The following is a 6,088-nucleotide window of genomic DNA, read 5'->3' as shown; positions in this document are numbered from 1 at the left end:
CCCATCGCAAAGGCCGTCTTCACCAATTGCACTGTCAGCATCTGAGATTCATGAAGCTGTGAAGAAAGTTGTGGTCCAGGAGCTTGGTATACGCGTGGCTGAAAAGGGAACCGGTGCCTTCGTCCCTCTGTCGACCTTGCGAAAGGAGGCCCCACGCAGGTGAATTATTATTTTCCAATGTCCTTCTTATCAATTATGTGCCTGAAACAACATGGTAAATACAGTTGTTTGAGTAAGGTAGTTTGGGTAATTTCATGCCGGTGATCAACTTGCTTATTTTTCATCTGCAGGGCCCCCGGCAAACAATCTGTTGCTGCTAAGGATTCAGGGATTGCACCAGTGAAACGATATTCAAATTGTTACTTTCGTTTATGTTCAGCAGATATTTTGTTCTTGTTGTCTGATAACTCATGTTGATGAACATTGATAACTCAACTTTGCCCCCTGGTAATTTAGAGTTTCCAATCTTGATAGTTGTATGTGCTTGTAACATTTGGTTATTTTTTTCATTCAGTGCACCTATGAAACAAGTTGTTGCTGCTGAGGGTTCTCCAAGTGTACCAGGAAAAAGGTGTTCACATACCTATCTAGTTTGCAGTTATTCAAAAATAATTGTTGGTTTTTTTGTTCATATGATTTGATAACTTTATATTTCTAGTCCTTGATAACTTTGTAATTTTTTCCTTGGATGCTACTTATACCTGAAGTATGTGACATCCTTTTTTGATTGAAGCATGTGGTAACTTAGGTTTAACAACATGTGTAATCTCACTACTACCCTTGTGTACCGATTTTTTCAGTCGTTCAAAAGATAAAGGTGCAGTGCAAAAGGTGAAATTCGCCAAGACCAGATCCTCTCCACGACTAAGGGCAACATTGTCGCAGACAACGTCATCGGAGACAACAGAAGTTATCCATCTTGATGAATCTCCCACGGCGACATCTCCGTCTGAAAAAGCAGCAGCATCTAGCGAGGGTGCATCTGATGTTGTTGCGGCGACATCGGCTGGTGTTTCTGATGACGCTGTTTTTCAGCTAGCTGCAACAGCAACTGTTACTACTGCTGTTGAAGATATCGCCAGCGTGGCTGTAGCTATTGAATGCGAAGATGAAGTCGTCCCTAATATAGCGCATGATGGAAGTGAAGGTAGTTCTGTTCGCCATCACATTTGTTTTTTGTTTCTTGTATTTTTTTGATGTTTTTTGTTGACGATGTGTTTAATCTTTTTCCGCTGTAGCTGAGAAAGTTGTGGGAAGTACCAGAGACAATATGCCTACTGATACGGCTACAGCTGGAGGTGAAAAGAATGATGCCGATAATCCTGTTGTCACAGGTTGGTAACTTAATTTTCTTATGTTGATAACTTGTCTGTCTAATACATGATAACTCGAGATATTGTTTCTGGCACTAACAAATACAATGTCATCTACATGTTTTCCTGATGACTTTTTTCCTTATTTGTGTGTTACTTGTGATGTTTTGAAGCAGTAGCTCACCCTGCATTGAAGTTGAGCACTCCTGGAGCTGGAAACTACGATGATAATTTTACGCCACCCAGCTGCTCTCTTGGGCTGGATGCCATCTTTGGTGCGAGTCCTCAAGTGCCACCATCTACTGAAGCAACTGCAACGGCTCAAGCTGCACCAACGTTGTCTCAAGTACCACCTGCAGCACCAGAAGCACCTGCGGCGGTGCCATCTGCTCAAGTACCACCTGCGGCACCAGAAGCACCTGCGGCGGCGCCATCTGCTCAAGTACCACCTGCAGCACCAGAAGCACCTGTGGCGGCGCCCTCTGCTCAAGTACCACCTGCAGAACCAGCTACTGGCCCTGACGCCGTTCTAGGGCTCTCAGCTCCTGTTGATGCTTACTCGAAGGGCAAGGCAATGATGAAAGTTACCAAGGCTCAACCGGTTTCTTGGGCTCCGCCACCCAACAACTCTGGTAAGTGAAGACCTTGTGTCTTCGCTTTTATGCCGCAAGAGTGATGGATTGAGATATGTCAGTGTTCATCATATTGTTTTGTGCCTTGGTGTGCTCTTTTTATTTAAGTGTTTGGAACTTTTTATCATTCCGTGTGTATGGATGAATGTAATACTACTTCTATGCTTTGTGTGATGTAAATGAACATATGTGCTTTCAGTACCCGTAATATATGTTTCTGTTGTGTCCGCTACAATATTTTGTACGATGCTAGCATAGACGATAAGTCCATCCCCCCCTGGTAACTTTGTCAGTTTTGAAAGCCGATGTTATCTGTTACTGACTTTTAGTAAGCGCGTGATACGTACATCTCCTATCATTGCCTATTTATTTTCCTTAATTCAATGTCATGCTTAGAAAATAATACTGTACTCGTAGTTATTCATCTGAACTTTTTCATTACTCCTTCAATTTTTTCTAATCACCCTGATAACTCCATATGACATATCTTGGTAACTCAAATGTTCAAATCCTGTCAATTTATGATCCATTGACACCATAACTCCAGCCATATGCATTATTTACCAATTCTGGGCTATACAATTCTTTTTGGTCTTCTTTTTAACATGTTATGATGATTAGTTTATATCACAACTGTTCCTCGTTATGCACCAGTGTTATCTAATTTGTTCCTTAAAAGGCCCATACATGTGTGCTGGTAATCCACATTCACATTGCCTGGTATCTTCTATATTGTGTTCCTGATAACTTCTTGTATCTTGTCTCAATTTTTAATACCTGATTTTTTTGCAACAATTTATGTTGTTTATCACTACTGTTCATGTCCTCATCGCTCTTTTTTTTATTTAAGTAACACCGGAAGCTGGTCGTGTGCAAGTGTATGATGTTGAGATTGACGATGATGAGGTTCTCATGTGGTGGGAAGAATTTGAACATGGCAATCCAGCATTAAAAGGGAAATCTAATGTTCAAATAGGTGATTTTTTTCTGCTCCATGAACATTGCAACCCTTGCACAAACCACTTTCTTTGTTTTTTCAATTATGGACCACCACTTGATAATCAAAACATGTGGCAGTTGATATGTTTTGACCCATCACTTGATAATTCTTTCTCCCATCTGATGATAATTCATGGTTTTCCCTTTGTTCTTTCTCTACCAGACAACCCCCAAAGTACAACATTTGTTACACCAGAGTTACCACCTCGCACAGAGCATTTTTCAACACCTAAATCCTTCATTCGGAAAGTTAGGGTCATCCACCCGTCCAAATACCTGCTCTCGCCTTTTGCCACCCTCACACCGAGCGAGGAGGAAGAGTACGTTTACAATGAAGTTATCAAGCATATTACTGATTCTAACTCTAAGATTAAAGAGTATGTTTCCATCCTTTTTCTCATCTTTCTTAACACAAATCATTATTTTGTGCGCCTTTTTTTAAATGTATTTTTTAATTTTTTTTTTGTTTTTTGTAGTCTTAGGGTCATCAACATTGATGGTAGGTGGGTTACCCTTGACGAGCTTGCCAATTGTGTGAAGGGAGTTGGGCAACTATCAACCAGCATTGCCGAGTTACATGTTTGCGTTCTCCAGTATAAGGAAACGCCAAACAGGCTCATCTTCCCTTGGGTGCTCTCTGTGTATCTGTTGTTAGGAGACTTCAAATCCAAGTGTTTACTGAAGCATTTTTGACGGGACAAGTTTTACATTCTTAGTCACCAGGATCATGTATGTTATGTTTGATGGATCTGGTAACTGTACAGTTAGTGTCTTGGTAACTTCCTGATAATATCATGTAACTTCCTGTTATTTGCGGATATTGTTTGTTCTTCATGTCATGATAACCTGTTTCATGCACACTGGTAACTTTTGACCTTTCTGCCCTGATAACTTGTTTTTCTAGTTGCCTCCCATGTTAATTTCATGACCATTTGTTATCTTGGTAATTTTGTTTCTTTTCCAACTACTTTTATGCTTACTGCCTTTTAAATTTTTTCAGCTGCTATTCCCTGCTTTGCAAAAGTTGGGCCGCGGTCCAGATGACGGGCATTGGTATGTGTTGTCACTAAATCTTAGGGCGAAGCGGTTTGAAGTTCTAGATTCATTGCGTGACCAAGATAGTCCTTCTCTTCTCGAGCATGCGACAAGATACATGAACGCAATAAAGAAGGCCTGGTTGATAAATTACAAGGACTCGCATAAGCAGATCGAGGACTATGAACTTGTGTACATTGATGTGTTGAAACAGGAAAATGGGTTAGTTGTGGATTACTCAGTCTCTTTTTAACATCCCAACTACATGTTTGTCATCCCTGTTTATTTTGACCCGGTCCGAAACTCCAACTAAACTGATTTTGTGTTGTTTTTTTCATCACAAATGTTTCAGCATTGATTGTGGATTTTTCGCCTGCACGTTCCTTGAGGTGTGGGATGGCAAAAATGTTCCAGCCTTAACTCATGAACAAATTCCAGCTCTCCGGAAAATTATGATATTGAGGTGGTTAGATCATTATCAAAACAAATGCAAACAGTGGCGCTATCATCTGTTCGGCAGCGGGTGATGAGGTGATATTTTTTTTACTACATTGTGATAAGTTCTACCAAACTGTGATGATAACTTTTTTATTTGAATCTGTCATGACAATGCCATGGAGCAAAGTGTTGACATGCTGTTTTACTATAGTATACACAGTCCAAAATCACTGACTATATGATATAATTCACTATTGTGATTATAATTTGTTCATAAGCAATTTTTAGAAGTGCAAGGAGGACTAATTTTTTGTCCATAAGTAATACAATGCAGTGCTGGTAGCCTTCAAAAAATGTAGATATAAAAACATTGGATTTTACAAATCCATGTCAATTCCATCATACATTGCTGGTAACTGGCATAATAATGTACTGATAGCTTGGTTAAGAAATAAAAATTTTGGATTTACAAATCCATGTCAATCCCATCAAACATTTGCTGGTAACTGGCATAACAGGGTACTGATAGCTTGCTTAAATTATAGAGATACACTTGTTTTTGCATTACAAAGCCATGATAAAATCTACGATACAATGCTGATAACTGGAATGTTATGGGGCTCGTAGCTTGCACATTATGGTCCATGAAAAAAAATGCAGCCACCATCTTCCATTTTAATAGCACCTTCTTCATTTATTTTGCTAGGGGAGATTTGCATGTGCGTTTGTCATGTTCCAGACTCCCGCACACACCACCTTTCCTTTTTGTCTTTGGTTTTGCAATCTCAAAACCTGATTGCTTTCTTTTTGACTTTGGCCGCCCTTTCGTTACAGTCTTGGGAGGGTCTAGTATCAACTTTGCGTTTGAGGATGGAGCTGCATCAGGATGTGGGGGCTGGATGACAAAAGCGTGATTGTTTTTGCTAGCATGTATCGTCACCCGCACACTTTCTTGCTGTGTGGCAGGGTTACCCTGTCGCTGCACATTAGTAGCACTTTCTTGTTGTGTGGCGGTGTTCTCCTGTTGATTCACATTAGTGGCACTTGTTTGCTGTGTGGCTGGGTTCTCCGGATGTCTTGCATCGGGGGCGTTTTGGTGATGTGTGACAGGGTTGTCTTCATTCATCCGCCCCACATGTATCGAGCAGGGATCCGGCTGTCCTTGAAACGATCCTTTTGCTTCTTTCTTTTCCTTTCTTGCTTTTTTAAGTTGATTGTTCTTCAGGATTTCAAGCTCCTCCTTGAAATTATACATGTGTTTTCTTGCCAATCTGGTCCCGTCATCTGTTAGGCAAGCATCTTTGGCCGATGCCTTAAATTCTTTAAGAATTGACGTGTATCGCACGACGCTTTTCCCCTCCTCTGGCATCGACTTCTTAACTATCGGCTGTTCGAAATCAGGTTGAAAAAGATCCTCCTCTGGATCCCAGGTCCACCTCTTTAGGATGTACTTTTCAGGTATCTCGTATACCCCAATTTGGTCCATAACTCGTAGTACGTGCGCGCACAGTAGCCCGTCACGATCAAACTTGCAGCAACTACACGAGTATGTCTCTTCAACCATGTTTGCTTGCACATGGTAGTCCCTGTCTCCATATTTCGGTATTATCCCGCGTACTGAGCTGACCTTGAAAGTACCATCATCCAATGCATCGCATCTGTATGCTGATT

This window comes from Triticum dicoccoides, chromosome 4B (genome assembly GCF_002162155.2).
Source record: "Triticum dicoccoides isolate Atlit2015 ecotype Zavitan chromosome 4B, WEW_v2.0, whole genome shotgun sequence".
In the NCBI taxonomy this organism is placed as follows: domain Eukaryota; kingdom Viridiplantae; phylum Streptophyta; class Magnoliopsida; order Poales; family Poaceae; genus Triticum; species Triticum dicoccoides.
Note: the sequence above shows the minus strand (reverse complement) of the source record.